The sequence below is a fragment of the Ostrea edulis genome, chromosome 1, assembly GCF_947568905.1.
Source record: "Ostrea edulis chromosome 1, xbOstEdul1.1, whole genome shotgun sequence".
NCBI classification, from domain to species: domain Eukaryota; kingdom Metazoa; phylum Mollusca; class Bivalvia; order Ostreida; family Ostreidae; genus Ostrea; species Ostrea edulis.
This window is the reverse complement of record NC_079164.1, coordinates 38843576-38864376: the sequence shown is the minus strand read 5'-3', so window position 1 is coordinate 38864376 and position 20801 is coordinate 38843576. Positions and strand designations below refer to the sequence as shown.

The 20801-nt window shown below is 36.4% G+C and overlaps 1 protein-coding gene across 1 annotated transcript in view; it reads right to left on the bottom strand.

The window, feature by feature from the left end:
* Positions 1 to 16244, bottom strand: part of LOC125657472 (G-protein coupled receptor dmsr-1-like) — a 58646-nt gene extending 42402 nt beyond the window's left edge. The window contains exon 1 of the mRNA XM_048888044.2: positions 16131 to 16244. The gene's annotated coding sequence lies outside the window, so the exon portion shown is untranslated. The remainder of the gene's footprint in view (positions 1 to 16130) is intronic.
* Positions 16245 to 20801: the final 4557 nt, after the last annotated feature.

The window sequence follows — 20801 nt, the reverse complement described above, 5'->3', positions numbered from 1 at the left end:
CATATTATGTACATCGTACATTATGTACATCGTAGTAAGAGAACTATTAAAAAGTTAACTCGTATATCCACATACCTAAGACATTGCGGTGTGTGAAAAACAACTTATTACATTTGTTTGGCCTACAGTCATAAACTAGTATGGATGACTAAAATCAATCTGGCCCATTAAGGTTTTCTTTTCTTAGCCTGAGTTGATCCTTTTGATTTCCAGTGAAATGTGATAATATTTAGAATTTCTCGGTTATCGTTCTTAACCTAACAATAATATTGCATTTTATAGGAATATAAATGAAACGTGATACGTTAACAGAGGGTTGGAGGTTCATTGTGCGGAAATTCGCACAGTCGTTTGGAGAACGCACAGTTGGGATGCAGCAAGTTTGTGAAATGACCGTCCGAAACATGTCAATGCTGCCCAAAACATAAATTTAAAAATAAACTGTTACAAACACACTTTTTTCAAGATTGCTTTCCCTGACCTTTAAACTTCTGAGACAGTAGAAGTTTTGATAATGACCGTTTTGAATGTAAATTTTCAAATCTAAATAATCTTAATGTTTTATTTCGTTGATGTCCGATAATAGGCATTGTGCTCCATCACTTCCAAAATAATTGTACTATCTTTGTCTCCCATTGGTTTCCACATATATTTATATATCTTTAATTAATATATGCATTTTAATTATTTACTTTGTAATGTACATTCATATTGTACCCTATTCTTAAGCGTTGTATGGTAATTTTTATCATATAAGGCATTCTATAAATGTTTTTATTATTATAACCTCATTGCAAACGTAAAACCAGAGGAGTTCTAAAAAGAATGGAGGAAAACCACTAGTCAATATTCCAATTCCACCTAGAATTAACGAAGCGCAAATACCATAGCCACAAACCCGCATACAGAGCATTTTATTTACAGCGAATTACGAAAACAGATTGGTAATACCAATACCATTTAACAAATTAAAAGGTCTCCAATACATAATAGTATAGTGAAGTGAATTCGTTGTGAAGTTATTTATATATCGATAGTTCATATGAAATAACTGGATACACATGTCAGAAAAGGTACATGTATGTTACAATTGAATGAAAACTATTAAGAGTTTTAAGTTCAAAATTTAGTTTTCATATGACTTTGCCTGGTGACCTACAATTTTGCTTTATAAATTAGGATTTATGTGCCTTTCACCAAGGGCTTTTCCCCCCATGTATTTCCATGGGTTTAATGTTAAATTAATTAGGTAATATATATAATTTTTCAAACCTCTCCTAGTGAATAATTTTCTACTTTGATGCACTTTACTATCAAACCTGGGGTTCTGATACCCACACGGACTTCTTATATATCGGAAACTGAAATTCAATGTAAATGTTGTTTTGACAATGCTAGGCTTTCGCATGAAATATCTCCACTCGCATGACGAAATATCACCACTGATACAGTCGTGAGCGCCCTAAAGTAATTAAAATTTGTAGCAGTTTATCTAAACCTGGTGACGACCCTATCTGAGTGACGAATGTTTGAATGGGATGTAAAACGACAAGAATATCAGTAAAACTTATGGATGCTTCCCGAACTGCACCCAACAATGACCTACTTCATATGACGAATGACTCACACAATGGTCAATAACTGATGAAATATTGTTTTAAATTAAGTTTTTGAAATATGGAACATTTTTCATATGTAAGGTATAATGTTCTGAGTGACCTTGACCTTTCCAAAATGACCTTTGTGCAAAGCTCCCCATCGCAAGGAATATTTGTGATCAATTTCTGGTGATAGGTTTAGGAGATATTAAGATTTCACCCATTTAACCTTTCTACAATTTATGTGATGGGAAATCAAAATTAAGGTCTCTTTATAGACATACATGGTTTGAAATTGTGGTGTTTTCCGATTCTAATATTGTATATTAACAATAACGGTTACTATGAAATTTACATAAGTCATGTCCTTATATAATGTATTTTGATAGGCTTAGCAAAACGATATCTGGTCGGAGTCGGTTATCTTTACTTACAGTTAGAGGACAGGACCTAGATATAACCTTTCTTTGGGTCGAAAGCTGTCTGCCTTGTTTCATACCAATTATTAGGTCGTTCTTTTCACGACCATTCCTCACGATAAATTAAAGACTAGACTTTTTGACATCATAGAAAATTGCTTCTTCAACAAAAATGGGAAACGGAAATATTCATATCTAGTGATCAGTCATCCAAGAATTATTTTGTTAAACGCCACTCTGATTCTATGCACAAGTATTCTGAAGTTGAAATAAAAAACAACATGCTAGAGTTCCTCATTGACAATATCTTTGTGGTCTTTGGTGATCAGGTCTTCCAAGAGTCTATTGGAATTCCCATGGGCACGAATTGTGCTCCTTTGTTAGCTGACCTGTTTTTATATTCTTATGAAGCGGAATGTATTCAAAAACTTCTACGTGAGAAGAAAAAATCTTTTAGATATATCGACGACGTTTTATCTATTAACAATAACAACTTTCATATGTCGATTCGATATATCCCAGTGAACTCGAAATAAAAGACATCACAGAGTCGTCCACTTCTGCCTCACACTTAGATATTCTATTGAAAGTAGATATTAACGGCAAACTAACAACTCAACTTTTATGACAAACGGAATGATTTTAGCTTCTCCATCGTCAATGTCCCATATTTATGTAGCAATATCCCATTATCACCTGCATATGGTGTTTATATCTCTCTTCTGATTCGATACACAAGAGCTTGTTCTACGTATGATAAGTTTTTAAATCGAGGCAAGCTACTGACAAACACATTGACAGTACAGGGGTTTCAACAGTCTCGTTTAAAGTCGGCATTTCGCAAATTCTATAGTCGTTACAACGATCTAGTTTGCCAATACAACCTATCATTGGGTCAAATGCTGTTTGACGTGTTTCAAACCGATTGTTAGACCGTTCTTGGCACACTGATTTGGACTACGGATAACTCCGTTTACCTGATCAAGATATTGTGCTCACGGCGGTTATGACCGGTCGACAGGGGATGATTACTCATCCTAGGCACCTGACCCTACCTCTGGTGTGTCCAGGGGTCCGTGTTTGCCTAACTATCTATTTTGTATTGCTTATAGGAGTTATGAGATTGATCGCTGTACGTTATCGTCACCTTCCATATACTAGTTTTTGGCTGCGGATCACTCCCCTTACATGTACCTGATAAAGAATATGAGTGACGGCGGATGTGACCGGTCAACAGTAGATGCCTACTCCTCCAAGGCACTTGCTCCCACCTATATATCAAGGGCCGATGTTTTATCCTACTTTTAATTTTGTATTCTTTGAGGGAACTATGAGATTGGTCAATGTTCGTTATCTTCACCTTTTCGCTTAATTGGATATGATTAGAGACGCGAGTTTTCAAAGGATGATCAATAACCAATCGTTTTAATTTGGAAATTCCAGATTTAAATATGGACCTATGTTGAAAAATAAAATGCTATGTTTACCTGTAAGGCACATAGAGGGAATTTTTAAAAGATAGTTTGTTGGATTTCAACCAATTAAATAACAATGATGAAATAAAATTTTATTTTTAAATACACTTCGATATGAGATAGTTGACTTAACATCATTTACCTCATTTCTACGAGAATCTATAGTTAGATTAAACACTTGTCGTTGTTACTCAAAGGATAGTGCGCTCGCTCTATGACCGGGAGATCGTGAGTTCGAGCCACGGTCGAATCTAAGTCGCAAAACAGGTTAGTGACTTCGCCAAACATTCAGATTAGCGGGGAGTCTTTGGGATATGACATTAAAGCCATATATGCCGTATTCTTTGGATATCTCCGTATGAATAAACAGCAGGTACCGGGTATTTTATATCAAGCTATATACATAAAAGTTATAACTCAATCGGATTAAAAAGTAATAAAGCTAATTTCCCATTTGATTATGTATTCTCCGAGTCGGAGAGTAAATGCCCCATTTCGAAATATTCATAATCAGGTGACGGTGTATGCGGAATTTCGAAAGAAAACAAGTGCAACGCAACACGGAAGCATGTACGGCCTGTAGACTGTTGACGGGACACTTTTCGCGATACAAACAATCAGACGGAAACGCGGTAAAGAGATGCACTTTGAACAATAGAAGGGGAGTTAAATCTTATGTTTAACATGAAATCATCAGTCAGTACGATTAAAATATTCCGTAGCTCCCATAATTTTTCTATTAATATTTTTTCTCACGGGCTTGGGCACAACCACCATAAAATCACTCCTTCATAAATATGCACTAGAAAACCATCTTTTTCTCCTTACATTGAGTAGACCAGTACTCCTTTGATACTGGTATATGATTTGTGAAATTGTCAAATAGTGTGGTTTTTTACATGGTTTATCATACTGACAAAACTTTGGTCTAGTTTTTAACATCAAACAAAATACTGCTAATACGGCGAATATCTTCATAATTTACCTTAAAAACCTGAAGCAACGTGCCGCGGCAGCCGTTGTCAAGAACCGGCTCTACTCAATCGGATGACCTCGCCCTTTTCCGTCGTGTGCTATCAGTAAGTGCATGAATATTGGACGATTTGAGTATTTTACCGAAAGAAGTAGTGAAACATAATATAAATTCAGTTAACAATGGGGTATATATGACTTCCTCTACCCATAGTACACAATGATGAACACTTATATTAGAATCAGTTTCTCTTTGAATGATATTTAAACTCAAATTCACTTCAAACGAAACAAAAACATACAATAATTGTGTCACTGACAAGAGGTAAGATAAGCATCTTTCAGGGTGATCTAGATTACGCCAAACAGCAAATTGGTTTTGAGTTTAAGAATAAACAGGTGCAAGCTTTGCAATCATTGTATATGCAGGCAATAATACTATGGTTGTTGTATGGTACATTTGTACAGGACAAGTGTCATTCCTCAGGTATTGTTTGATATCATTATGATGCAATGGGAAATCGGTCAATGGTCGTCATAGTCATTGCGCCTCTAAATTCCATCATGCAAGACCTGGTGTTAATTTTGTCTGCTGCAATAATTCCAGTTTGTTATATCGACATAGCAGGAACTAGATTTACAACGCATACCATATGAGCAAGTGTAGATATACAGACTGTATATATTCATAGGTGTGGTAATAGAGGGGCCCCCGAACCCCTAGTCCCCTCACTCTGTTCCTTGTTTGCAGAACGTACATCAATAAACAAATTAGCCCTCCTTCACCATTCTTTTTACACCATGTAACTAACATGAGTAGTTCGTATATGTCCTGTGCTTCCGAGTCTAGCATGCAACAGAAAAGGACGAGGTGATCCGATAGCGTCACTATTAAGGGCCCTGTATCATGCATGCTTCTAAATTTGTGACGCTTCGCCTATAGCTAGCGACATCGAAATATGATGGAAACACCTCTAAAGAAAGTTAATAAACTAATACTGATTTTAGAAGATAGGACCAACAGACACAACACTTTAGAAAATGGTTCAAGCGCATCGATTCAAGTATTTTGTCTGTTCCACGGAAGTGGTTATACTTATTGACAAGTCCATGTGAAAGAAACCAAAAAGTGTCTTATTTACTCTACTTATTCTTTGAAATCCTTCATGTTTCACGGGATTTTTGTCGGACTAAGGACATATTAAATTAATATTTCATTGGTTTTTGCAGTAAAAGTACCGTTATTTCAATGAACACTAATCGTAAGCGTGGAGTGGGGCTGTGTGTATATTTCGTGTTCGAACGTTTTCCATTATTCATTTCTCTAATATATCATTTCAATGTATATTTTATTAGATAAAGGAGACAAGCCGGCATCATGAAATAATTTGTATCTGATGCCAGGATCACGTATCAATACAAGGGATTACAGAAATATTTCGATTTTTTTATACTATATTGATAAATATGATACCGTCATCAAAATCGACAAATGTAATGGACTTGCATTGTACTTTAGGTAACCTTTTATAACGTGCCATTTATATAAATTGTTAGCGATATGATTTGATAACTGATTTGGTAAATAGGCTATGAAATCAGATATTTTGTAATTTCTTATAGGAGTTATGAGATTGATCACTGATCGTTATCCCCACCTTTTCATGCCACTTTAAAAGCCACAATCATTTAAAATTCAATTACATTTTCAGTACACTTTAAAAAAAACCAACCCATTTATACAGAATAATTTCCTCTAGGTTCCCTCGGAAAAACAGTATAATAACACATCATTGCAAAGAAATAGTGAAGTTAACGGAACAGTTACCTCACAAATAATACAAAACCAAAACTAGGGCAAACACAGACGATAGACACACCAGAGGTGGTGCATGTACCAGGTGCCTATGAGGAATTAGTACCCCCTGTTGACCGGTCAAACTAGTCGTAAACCTTATATCTTGATCAGGTAAACGGAGTAACCCATAGTCAAAATCCATATAATAGAATTTGCGACATGCTGACCGTAAACGAGACTGTTGAAACCCCATTATCATCAGCTTATTTGTCATTAGTCTGTCTCGATTTAAGTATTGGTCATACGTAGAACATGCTTTGATATCGAATCAGTTGAGAGACATAATTCTATTTTATAATGATAAGAATAAGAACCGAGTAAAAACAATGGGTCTCCAAACTTCGTTTGGGAGACTTAATAACATGCATGGAAAACATCGATCACATTTGCAGCATATATGTATTCAGTGAAAATCATGCATAGCTTCTATTTCATAAAAACTATATACCAACTTGAAGATTCTAACACAATCAAATAATGCCAAATCATTTGAAAACGGGGAAGGCACGAGATCTATTCATATTCCTAAAGTGAAGATTATACACCTACATGTATTTACTGTCTATGAGGACAATAGCAAGTTTATTGTCTCCAAGACAACAACTATTTCCCGAGGCGCAGCATATAAGGACATTATTATACCTCTGAATGGTTTTGCTATATAAATGTTAGGTGAATAAATTTGTTATTTCTTCTGGATATCGTTAGCCGTGAATTAGTTTCTGAACTATCTGTTTTCCCGCGTTTTCTTTTCTGTGGCGTCAAAGTCTGATAACCCTAATTAGTTTACTTCACTTTGGTATGTCTGACACAAGTAAAGTCTACTTTGGTATAATAAAACACCTATTTACTATTATCATACCTCAGAATGTTTTTCCTATATAAATGTTAGGTGAATAAATTTGCTATTTCTTCTGGATAACGCTAGCCGTGAAATAGTTTCTGAACTATCTGCCCTAGGGAAATAGTCTCGAAACTATTTACCGGATGCTATATTTTCCCGCGTTTTCTTTTCTGTGACGTCAAAGTCTGATGACTCTAATTAGTTTACCACTCGGATCACTTCGGTCGATTTCATCTAATTCCGAATATTTGTTTACTTCACTTTGGTATGTCTGACACAAGTAAAGTCTACCTTGGTATGATAAAACACCTGTTTACTGACTATTCGGACAATAGCAAGTTTATTGTCCCCCTCGACAGCAACTATTTCCCTCGGCTGCACCTCTGGAAATAGTTGCCGTCTTGGGGGACAATAAACTTGCTATTGTCCTCATAGCCAGTAAATAGGTGTATATTGTGTTAAGACCCGCCCACTTTGTTTATCATTATTCATGAAGGAGTACCTTGACGAAAACTGCTTGATATGGGGTTTAAAAATCAATTGATATTTCGACATTCCTCGTGACAAAAAACAAAGGGAACTATCAAAACGATATTTAGAAACCATCGTCTGTGGCATCTATGTACATGTATAAAATTTTAACTTGTATGCAGTAGAATTGCTTTTATTGACCACCTCGTCCCTTTTATATTTAACGAAGGTCAAAAACTAATTTTTCCTTCAAATCTTCAGAAGAAAAGTTAGACCAGGTTAATTTAGCTGAGCATTGTGGCCCATGAACCTCTTGTTTTATAACCATATTGAATATTAGGATATCCATTATGAGGATTTGTACTTTATTCTTCGTGTACATAAAGTTTTTGAAAATACATTGTACATGTATATACTCTCTAAAATTGGAACTGCTCGTCACATTAAATGAACATGTAATCGTTCGATTAAAATAACAGGTACTTATTCAGTATTCGTTCCAAAACCAAAAATATTTTGAATAACACGAAGGATGGTCATCAGTTGTTAGTGACGTTAATAACGGATATCAGCTGTGAGTGACGTTTATAACGGATATTAGTTTTGAGTGACATTAATAACGGATATTAGATGTGTGTGACGTTAATAACGGATATTAGATGTGTGTGACGTTAACAACCGATATCAGCTGTGAGTGACGTTAATAACGGATATTAGTTGTGAGTGACGTTAATAACAGATAGTAGATGTGTGTGACGTTAATAACATTTATTAGTTGTGTGTGACGTAAATAATTGATATCAGCTGTGAGTGACGTTAATAACCGATATCAGCTGTGAGTGACGTTAATAACATTTATTAGTTGTGTGTGACGTAAATAATTGATATCAGCTGTGAGTGACGTTAATAACGGATATTAGATATTAGTTGTGTGTGACGTTAATAACCGATATAAGCTGTGAGTGACGTTGATAACGGATATTAGCTGTGAGTGACATTAATAATCGATATCAACTGTGAGTGACGTTAATAACGGATATCAGCTGTGAGTGACGTTAATAACGTTAATAATCGATATCAACTGTGAGTGACATTAATAATCGATATCAACTGTGAGTGACGTTAATAACGGATATCAGCTGTGAGTGACGTTAATAACGGATATTAGTTGTGAGTGACGTTAATAACGGATATCAGCTGTGAGTGACGTTAATAACGGTTATTAGTTGTGTGTGACGTAAATAATTGATATCAGCTGTGAGTGACGTTAATAATGGATATCAGCTGTGAGTGACGTTAATAACAGATATTAGTTATGTGTGACGTTAATAACAGATATTAGTTGTGTGTGACGTTAATAATGGATATCAGCTGTGAGTAATTTGATAAGAGCATCAGTTGGGAGTGATACAAAACGGCATCGACAGTAAATTATTTTCATAAAGGGCATTAGAAATGAATGACGGTAATAGGGGAATCAGCAGTGAGCGGCTTTAAGCACGGAATCAGCAGTGAGCGGTTTTGATAAAGGAATCAGCAGTAAGCAGTTTTAATAACGGAATAAGCAGTGAGAGGTTTTGATAACGGGAATCAGCAGTGAGCGGCTTTGATAACGGGAATCAGCAGTGGGCGGTTGTGTTAAAAGGATTCTGCAGTAGACGATTTTGCTAACGGGAATCAGCAGTGAGCGGTTTTAATAGCGGAATAAGCAGTGAGCGATTTTAATAACGGAATCATTAGTGAGCGGCTTTAATAACGGAACAAGGAGTGAGCGGTTTTGTTAACGGGAATGAGCAGTGAGCGGTTTTGTTAACGGGAATGAGCAGAGAGCTGTTTTGTTAACGGGAATGAGCAGTAAGCGGTTTTGTTAACGGGAATGAGCAGTGAGCGGTTTTGTTAACGGGAATGAGCAGTGAGCGGTTTTGTTAACAGGAATCAGCAGTGAGTGGGTTTGAAAACGGGAATCAGGAGTGAGCGGTTTTGTTAACGGGAATCAGCAGTAGGCGGTTTTGTTAACTGGAATCAGCAGTGAGCGGTTTTGTTAACGGGAATTAGCAGTGAGCGGTTTTGTTAACGGGAATGAGCAGTGAGCGGTTTTGTTAACAGGAATCAGCAGTGAGTGGGTTTGAAAACGGGAATCAGGAGTGAGCGGTTTTGTTAACGGGAATCAGCAGTAGGCGGTTTTGTTAACTGGAATCAGCAGTGAGCGGTTTTGTTAACGGGAATGAGCAGTGAGCGGTTTTGTTAACAGGAATCAGCAGTGAGTGGGTTTGAAAACGGGAATCAGGAGTGAGCGGTTTTGTTAACGGGAATCAGCAGTAGGCGGTTTTGTTAACTGGAATCAGCAGTGAGCGGTTTTGTTAATGGGAATTAGCAGTGAGTGGTTTTGATAACGGGAATTAGCAGTGAGTAGTTTTGATAACGGGAATCAGCAGTGAGCGGTATTGTTAATGGGAATTAGCAGTGAGTGGTTTTGATAACGGGAATTAGCAGTGAGTGGTTTTGATAACGGGAATCAGCAGTGAGCGGTTTTGTTAACGGGAATCAGCAGTATGCGGTTTTGTTAACTGGAATCAGGAGTGAGCGGTTTTGTTAACGGGAATCAGCAGTAGGCGGTTTTGTTAACTGGAATCAGCAGTGAGCGGTTTTGTTAATGGGAATTAGCAGTGAGTGGTTTTGATAACGGGAATTAGCAGTGAGTGGTTTTGATAACGGGAATCAGCAGTGAGCGGTTTTGTTAACGGGAATCAGCAGTATGCGGTTTTGTTAACTGGAATCAGGAGTGAGCGGTTTTGTTAACGGGAATGAGCAGTGAGCGGTTTTGTTAACAGGAATCAGCAGTGAGTGGGTTTGAAAACGGGAATCAGGAGTGAGCGGTTTTGTTAACGGGAATCAGCAGTAGGCGGTTTTGTTAACTGGAATCAGCAGTGAGCGGTTTTGTTAATGGGAATTAGCAGTGAGTGGTTTTGATAACGGGAATTAGCAGTGAGTAGTTTTGATAACGGGAATCAGCAGTGAGCGGTTTTGTTAATGGGAATTAGCAGTGAGTGGTTTTGATAACGGGAATTAGCAGTGAGTGGTTTTGATAACGGGAATCAGCAGTGAGCGGTTTTGTTAACGGGAATCAGCAGTATGCGGTTTTGTTAACGGGAATCAGGAGTGAGCGGTTTTGTTAACGGGAATCAGCAGTAGGCGGTTTTGTTAACTGGAATCAGCAGTGAGCGGTTTTGTTAATGGGAATTAGCAGTGAGTGGTTTTGATAACGGGAATTAGCAGTGAGTGGTTTTGATAACGGGAATCAGCAGTGAGCGGTTTTGTTAACGGGAATCAGCAGTATGCGGTTTTGTTAACTGGAATCAGGAGTGAGCGGTTTTGTTAACGGGAATGAGCAGTGAGCGGTTTTGTTAACAGGAATCAGCAGTGAGTGGGTTTGAAAACGGGAATGAGGAGTGAGCGGTTTTGTTAACGGGAATCAGCAGTAGGCGGTTTTGTTAACTGGAATCAGCAGTGAGCGGTTTTGTTAATGGGAATTAGCAGTGAGTGGTTTTGATAACGGGAATTAGCAGTGAGTAGTTTTGATAACGGGAATCAGCAGTGAGCGGTTTTGTTAATGGGAATTAGCAGTGAGTGGTTTTGATAACGGGAATTAGCAGTGAGTGGTTTTGATAACGGGAATCAGCAGTGAGCGGTTTTGTTAACGGGAATCAGCAGTATGCGGTTTTGTTAACTGGAATCAGGAGTGAGCGGTTTTGTTAACGGGAATCAGCAGTAGGCGGTTTTGTTAACTGGAATCAGCAGTGAGCGGTTTTGTTAATGGGAATTAGCAGTGAGTGGTTTTGATAACGGGAATTAGCAGTGAGTGGTTTTGATAACGGGAATCAGCAGCGAGCGGTTTTGTTAACGGGAATCAGCAGTATGCGGTTTTGTTAACTGGAATCAGGAGTGAGCGGTTTTGTTAACGGGAATCAGCAGTATGCGGTTTTGTTAACTGGAATCAGCAGTGAGCGGTTTTGTTAATGGGAATTAGCAGTGAGTGGTTTTGATAACGGGAATTAGCAGTGAGTGGTTTTGATAACGGGAATCAGCAGTGAGCGGTTTTGTTAATGGGAATTAGCAGTGAGTGGTTTTGATAACGGGAATTAGCAGTGAGTGGTTTTGATAACGGGAATCAGCAGTGAGCGGTTTTGTTAACGGGAATCAGCAGTATGCGGTTTTGTTAACTGGAATCAGGAGTGAGCGGTTTTGTTAACGGGAATCAGCAGTATGCGGTTTTGTTAACTGGAATCAGCAGTGAGCGGTTTTGTTAATGGGAATTAGCAGTGAGTGGTTTTGATAACGGGAATTAGCAGTGAGTGGTTTTGATAACGGGAATCAGCAGTGAGCGGTTTTGTTAACGAGAATCAGCAGTAGGCGGTTTTGTTAACTGGAATCAGCAGTGAGCGGTTTTGTTAATGGGAATTAGCAGTGAGTGGTTTTGATAACGGGAATTAGCAGTGAGTGGTTTTGATAACGGGAATTAGCAGTGAGTGGTTTTGATAACGGGAATCAGCAGTGAGCGGTTTTGTTAACGAGAATCAGTGATATTATATAATACACAAATCTTGATCGATGACAAGTTAAGTGATAACAAGGCATAGTCTGTAGCGCAAATTTTATGACCGTATTTTCCTTGCAACTTTTTTTGCTCCGTAATAAAAATTAATCAGGCAGCAATCTGATACTTTTACAATTCTTTAGTGTTACATTACTTTTCATTTTCTTTGGTTTTAAATATCAATGATATCTGATATTTTTACTGAAGAAGGATGCTACAATAGATTTGCATGCAGATGATTATAGTAATCAAAGCGGTGGCGGTGACATTTCAGCGCTTTCATGCGGTAGTTGTCCCCATGACATATCGTCTTCTGTACCTGTATGTTTGGACACCCACAGGGAAACGTATTTATTGTCTAATGACTTCTTAAATATTACTTGTTGAGTGTATGATGAAATTACAAGGTGATTCCGAGTTCCTTGTTCCCTATAGTACAATCATAGATGCGTCACCAGATACAGAATTTAATAGACTTTCCTTCTTTTCTTGGGCTTATAAGCTGTACTTTAATTTTTGAAATATTCTTCTAAGTCACGCGAACAGGAAATGTGTTGGGTAAAATCCTCAAACTTTACGAGTTAGGGGTTATGTTTTCCTCAATACAAACAAGCAGGGATGAAATATCTTAATTACTAATATTACATGCAATAAAATGTTATCAATGTTTTTAATGTGTTATGTTTGAACGACCCTAAATATATATTTAATTGGGACTCTGTGCAAAGAAATGGTGTCTTTGATTCCCGTCACTGGACGTTTGTAGGTGTAAAAATTGTAATAAAATGAAAATAAATTTGTGCTTGTCAATATTGACAATCAGCAGACAGTTTGACTCCCTGGATCTAAAAACAAACAAGGTTTCAATGAAAGCGAGTATCTCATGTTGCGTGAATATACGGTAAACGCTAATTTTACATTAAAGAGACAGTATAACTCAACCCCCGTCAATGATATCCGTTCCTCTAAGAACTGTCACAAATGAAATTAAACCCTTTTGAATATGAGACATAGTTTTTTTTCACTTGTTTATGGGTTATGTTTAATGGCGAGTTATCGGCAAACCAATTTGCTTTCAAATAGCACATGGGAAATAATTGAAATATTGGTTGGTTTCGACTTTCCAATATTGAGGCCACGTATTCTGTGAAGCAGATTGTTTCTTTTACATCCCATATGGGAAATTATTCTAAGTGAATATAGTCGTATAAAAGTAATATTCAAAACTTATTTATAAAAGTAAATGTGATAATGTTGTAGAAATCAGTATCTTTAGAATTTCCCCCTATTCAGATGAGAGTCGATGTACACGTATGGCGAAATGGTGAGGGCAACATTTTCGATATTGACTTTTCAACTTCAAAAGAGAGAAAACTAGAAATATTCTCCACAATTGCACGGGGATTTTCATTTTTTGTCCGCCCATCCTTCACAAAGATTTTAATGTGGACCAAAACTTTTCCCAAATCTGTCCTGCAAAACCCCAGTGTGATATGCGCAGTGTACATCTAAATGTTAGAAAAGGAATGACCCGAAGCTGTGAACACGATCCATCTGAAAATGTGATTCAGGTCGACAAGTGCTTATATCAGATCGTGCGTTTTTTCACTGTTTACATTGCATAAATAAAGTTTTACGACAGAAATAACCTACGATATACACACGAGAAACACTTTAAAATATTGCAGTAGGAACAGAGTACCTTCCCTGTAGAGCTCTATCAAATATGTCACACACATACAGAGAATTGGTCACTGCAACAATAACGACCAAGACTTAATAGCATTTCACAAAAATACCACGCCGAGGTCGTCTATAAACAAAACCATCTCAGCAACACGGTTTATCGCCCCTCGCTAACTTTAAAAAAGCCTTGTTCTATTAGAATATTTATCTTTGTAGTCAATATCGTATGTGTCAATGAATTTTATGACATTCTTGTAAAATCAATTGGTCGCTAATGGAATACGGGCTTATGCAAGACGAAAGAGGGTTTCTAAATAATAATAATAACACTTTGTGAGGTTCACATCGTCAATGCTCTTTGCGAGTTTTATGACATTAGTAATTCCACTCACTATATCGAACAGTCAACATACAGTAATACTTCAACCATTCACTTCTGTATTGTTTAAGACTGATCTATATTGTTGCGACACCAATTATTTGGTTGCTTTTTTTCCATACGTCCCGTATCCCAAATAGTTCTGAGTTCATATATGTTTTTGCAGAGTACAAAGTGTTGTTGCAATGCACCAGATTGACCGATTTCCAAGATTTACTCATTTCCAAACAGTTGATTGTAAAACAATCTACTAGTAAGATGTGACTACAGATAATACCGACATCTAATTGACAAAGTATGTCTAAATCAATCTTACAATACGCAATCAACAATAAAGTGATTGATTCATATTCCGACTGGGCGATGTCAATTATTAAAACAATCGTACATGATTGTACAGTATATAAGGGTGATTAATGAATGCATTACGAAAACGTACACATTTTGGATGTAGCACACGATGGAAAATCTGCAAACATTGATTGAAAATCATTAATATCACACAAACCCGTATACCACGGGGTTAATAAGTGTAACATAGCAGATGATGATGCAGGTTAGAGTGCACAATAAAATCAACGTGCGCTATTTTTAAAGACACAATATATCTTAGTTTCAAAATCAACGTGACTATATATAAAGGCACAATAACTTAGTTTCAGGATCAAAGAGGCTACGATGATATTCATTTCAAACTTGAAGATGGCATTTGTACATCATGTTTCATATCACATAAATACCACTATAAAAATGTTACGTTATCACGCTTCAAAATAGAAAACCGTCTTTTCATATATCTGTACATCAGCGCCTCCTAGAAAAGCCTTACATTTTCTTTTTTTCAAAGACTGATATTAAAGTATGAAAGCTTATCAGAACTTTGAAAATGTTCCTTTTAATTAGTAGAAGAGCTGAGGAAGAGCCGAATCTACTTGACGCAATGGTTGTACAAACTAGAGAAAAGCTATTTTAATTAATGATGAAAAGAGATACGTGAAAGTTGGAACAAGTTCCCTCTTATAATCATTAAACAGCCTTAGTGCCAAACAAACTCTGAAAAGCACTCTTGTCTCCCTAAGACGAGAAATAACATCACATAGTTTTATAACTTACTAGTTAATACTCTGAAGAGAAATGTGGAGCTTATGTCTCTACTTACGGACAACAAAAATCGCCATTAATAAAAAACCCAGTACATCAAAAGGATTTCTGAGAGATCTAGACAAAGTTGTACTTCTTATGTATACTGTCTGATCCTAGAGTTTCCTGCCTATAATAACTTATAATTAATATGAATATATGGGTTCCCACGTCTTGATTAATCGGTTATTATCCTTAGTGATGCACCGTTGTCGTTTCCTATCGAACACATTCATTGAATAATGTGCTGTAAGTTGCATGGTTACGTTGGTGTCCCTTTTTGATCAGAGCAGATATATTTCCTTTCATTCTAATGTTCTATAATGACAAATATTCATCCGGCGCAAATGACCAAAAAAAACCAAAAAAATCTTTGTAATTTACTAGCGAGCACTGACACTTCTTCATTACTACTATAATTTTCTTTATATTACGATTTATTATATTTTGAAATGTGGGGGAAAAAAATAAGTTGAAGCGAGTGTTGAACAGTACTGTAATTATAAACATCAAAAAGGAATTATAACAACCCAAGTGAACTAACCATGACATATTAACAGGCCTCGGATACTTCCTCACTATTCAAGTTATTGTATTATATTCCACATGTAAAATGTAATAATTTTCAAACATTGTTAATTTTGCTTGGAAGTTTGTCTTAATTACTTATCCAAATTACCAAAAGTATACATACCTTTAAATGATCTTAAACAATCAACAACTACAGTCTCCAGGATACGACAAAATTCATACGAACCTCGGGCTGTCAAATACAGAAACAGAACTCTCAATTGACTTTATATCAGCCTCCGTGTAGTCGGATAATGATTGGCTCTTTCTACTTCTTGTCATATTCATCAGCTTCTTTTTTTTCAAAAAATAATATCGAGGCAAGCACCTCATCAAGGTAGGAAAATATCTTTGCAATATGTTAGGTATCGTCATTATCTAGATGAACATGAATCCGTGTTACAGAAGTACATCAATAAAAGATTTGTGAGAAGGGCTTTTCGTTTTGGTTTACTTTGTTATATTAAATCAGAAATTGATTCCCATCCACTCCTGTCACCAGCTGGTTAACGAACTATGAAAAATGAAATAATAAACCGAAATCAAATTGAAAAAAGCAATCCAGAAGAATTAACACACAATCTGACTGAAGTACAGACCTATATTATTATATATACAGTGTATATAATAATATAGGTCTGTACTTTAGTCAGATTGAATTAACACACACAGTATTTTCTACTTTATGGAAATTACAGAAAAATTAAGAAAGATGTTCTAGTAGTCATCGTGAAGTTAGGATCACAGAAGTATGTTCTTAAGTCTACTGATGTGTGTTTTACATTCTAAGAGAACATCTAAATTAAGACGATTCCGAGTCACTTGTCCGTTCTCGAGCGTCGTCTGTCAGCACTTTATCATTTCCAACTTTGTCAATTTTCAGAGATACGTGTTATATTCTTAAAATATCGTCTTTTTAAAGATTTTCGTATAAAAAATCCAGCATGATTAAGAAATTCTAGCTCGAAAAAGTAACTGTATCAGAATTAGCTGGACACACCTCGTACGGTAACACATTTTAATTCTTTTCTAATTTGTAAGACGAGTTTTCATCAAATTTGGCTAACACGTTAATTAATTCTTGCAATTAAAGACTTTTTAAACAATCATCTTGACTCCTCACTTACTAACATGTAAAATACAAATAATAATTTGTTTAATTGATAAAATAATATAATTTTTCAAACATGTGATTAAACCTGGATAACGAGTTAATCTTTTTACATAGGAAATTTGTTCGTTATGCAGATCCAGTCAAGGATGTACGGAAATTTACCTCTGCTATATACCCTCTGGAAGCGGGGTATATGGAATACTCCGAACAGTTACATGTATTCGCCTAAAGCAAGATCTAATGCGAGGCCATTAAGAGTCCCTCTAAGGGGAGTTCCTAAATAAATCAGCATAAATTCATTAGATAACATGGGCATGAATACTTGTATCTATATAAATAGCTACACGTATGTATTTTACAATCATTTTTATGCCCCCCTTCAAAGAAGAGGGACATATTGGTTTGCACCTGTCGGTCGGTCGGTAGACCATATGTTGTCCGCTCTATATCTTAAGAACCAATCACTTGATTGTAATGATATTTCATATATGGGTTGGTTAAGGGTAGAAAAGGACCCGAATTGTTTTTCAGGTCAAAAGGTCAGAGGACAAGGGTCAATCTACTCTGGACATAGGAAGACTTTGTCCGTTCAATATCTAGAGAACCCTTTGCTTGACAAACATCAAACTTGGTACACTGGTACATCCTCAGGAGAAGGTGACCCCTATTGATTTTGATGTCACATGGTCAAAGGTCAATGGTTAAACTGGATATAGTAATATATTGTCTCCTATATTCTAAGAATTATTTGCTTGATTGACACCGAACCTGGTAAACTGGTACAACATAAAGAGTAGATGACCCCTATTGAATTTTAGGTCACTTGGTCAATCCACTCCTGATATTGGAAGATATTGTCTGCTCAATATTTCGAATTGGTGATACTACTATCAATCAAATTATGTATGTGTATAGCCCTTTTCAATCTTGCACCATGGGGGGCATATGTGTTTTACAAACATCTCTTGTTTTATTTTCACTTTCAGTTGATGGTGTAGGGGTTCCAACAGTCTCGTTTAAAGTCAGCATTTCGCAAATTCTATAGTCGTTATAACGATCTAGTTTGCCATTATAACCTATCATTGGGTCAAATGCTGTCTGACGTGTTTCATACCGATTGTTAGGCCATTCTTGCACACTGATTTGGACTACGGATAACTCCGTTTACCTGATCAAGATATAGGGCGCACGGCGGGTGTGATCGGTCGACAGGGGATGCACTCCTCCTGGGCACCTAACCCACCTCTGATATATTCAGGGGTCCGTGTTTGTCCAACTCTCTGTTTGTATTGCTTATAGGAGTTATGAGATTGATCACTGTTCGTTATCTTCACCTTTCATTTGGAATATTTCGTTTATTTTTGCTATGGAGTTGCATATAGGAGTTGTATACATGTACGTGTTGTGTGTTTGCGCGCCATTAAGCCATGCACTGTATTGTGTTGTATCTTCTCAAACATGCTCTAGTTATGAACCCGGCCTCCGTTTTATTTTGAAAAAAATGTCACATTAAGAAACACTACTGTATGTCGCAAGAAAAATAATGAAATTTAGTGAATCTACCTGGTTCATTACACCTTGAAATTGACAACCACAGGTGAATTATACCTCTGTCCCCTTGAAAGGAGCTTTTAATCGCAGTGCATGATTAATTTTAGTTGTTGTTTTAATGAGAATAACGAAGTTCTCGTCTTAATTAATTACTGGCCGCGGCATATACACCTCTGCATAATGCAGAGTTCAACACTGTTACAAGCATCATAATCCCGAATCATATGGTATACTGGTCTATGCAATTTACTAAGTTAGGTAAACTTTTACACAAATTTTTTATCAAGAAAGAGTCTATTGTAGATAAGCCATTAGGCAAAGTTGATAGACAACGAAAGATCACAATCACCATTTACTAAAGAGCATGGACATATAGATGTCAGAGCACAAGATATTCAGAATCAGATTTACGCACAGACAAACACCATTCCACTAAGTCTCCATACTTATGTCTGCAAGATCAATTCAAAGTCATTCCATTTCAAGATGTTTCTGCAAACTCTGCTTTAGATTTATTGCACGAACAACGTTTTTGATTAAACAAATGTTTCCTATTTATTCTCCAAAATATAGGGTGTAATTTTTAGTATGGCATTGCATTATACAGTCTGGTACGAAAGGACAATTTGGTAATAATGTTCGCATTTAAAAGAAAAGAAGGCTATCCCCAAAGCTTTAATCTCAACTCAAAAGGCATCAATTTCAAAACGCTTCCGAACAACTTGTTCTATGTTACAAGGTATATATATATATATATACACAGATCTGTGTGCACTGGTTAATGCATGTTTAATGTGTGATAAAATGACTCTCTTTTCCATACCCAGGGACCACAATTTTCACCATTAGAGACGAGAGTGCCATTTACACCATATAACTACATGTATAAAACAGACAGCTAGAGCGACCTTGACCGTTGATCTACATAAGAAAGGTTTACATTTCTTTCTTATTCTCCGGATCCGTTCTTGATGTGCCGGTAAATATTGAATTTGAAAACAACGAGGTCAAGGTTATAGTGTCTAGTATAGGACTATCTATATATTATTGGGAGTTGAACTTTGTTCAATGCCCTAAGCCACCACGCACTGCGCGCATGAATACCTTTGTTGTGGGCCTATTCGCATCCTCGGTTAGTTGGAAATACTAGTGATGTATGCCCCAGAAAACGTTCCCCAAACAATATAATCCCCCTATATTCAATAGCTAAAATTAAAAACGAAGAGAGCTTACATTGAATCATGAGCACTATATAAACAGAAATGGTCGTTTTACAAAATGACGGGAAAATATATTTTCACTGAGTAGTTGTAAATATATTGTATATATGTAAACAAGCATCGCACGCTCGGTAATATGGACGAGTTTATTGCTGATTATAGGGGTTGAAGGTTAATTTATCCATCATACGCATGAGTATCATCATGAAGAACCAGTCTCTGTATAGTAATCAACAAAGGAAATCGTTTGAAGCTTTGGGTTTTCGGATCACGTTGGGCTTTAATGATTGTTTGAAGGTATGTTTGGACACAAGTGTAGTGAGGAAATATGCGAGATTTTTAAAATTAATTTTTTGAGACACCTTGCAAGAATACAACGATCTAAGGCCTCAAACGTGCGCATTGTTCTGCGTTGTAAATCGATTGATTGATTGATTGTATTTTGCTTAACGTCTCTCTCGAGAATTTTTCATTCATATGGAGACGTCGCGTCGTAAATCGAAGATTTTATTACGTGGTAGATATGTAGCTCTCTGATATAAAAGCTTACTCGGGTCAGATAATGCGAAAAAGAAAAAAGAAAAAACAAAAACACCGTGGCCACAAATTAACAAATCATGGCTACGGATTAGTAAGTCGTGACCACGATTTAATAAATCGTGGCCATGAATTAACAAATCGTGTTGCAATATTTTTCAAAAAAGCTAAGATCTGCATCTATGCATAAAGCACATGCACGAATATAAAAAAATGTATGGAACCAAATAAATCAATACTAAAGTAGATATTGCATGTTAATTTCCCTAAAGGTGTTGCATGAAGAGCGATAACATAAAGTTATTCAGATATATATATAATAAAACCAATTGGAACTTCTGTCTTCATTCAAACAATTTTGAAGATAAGTTTC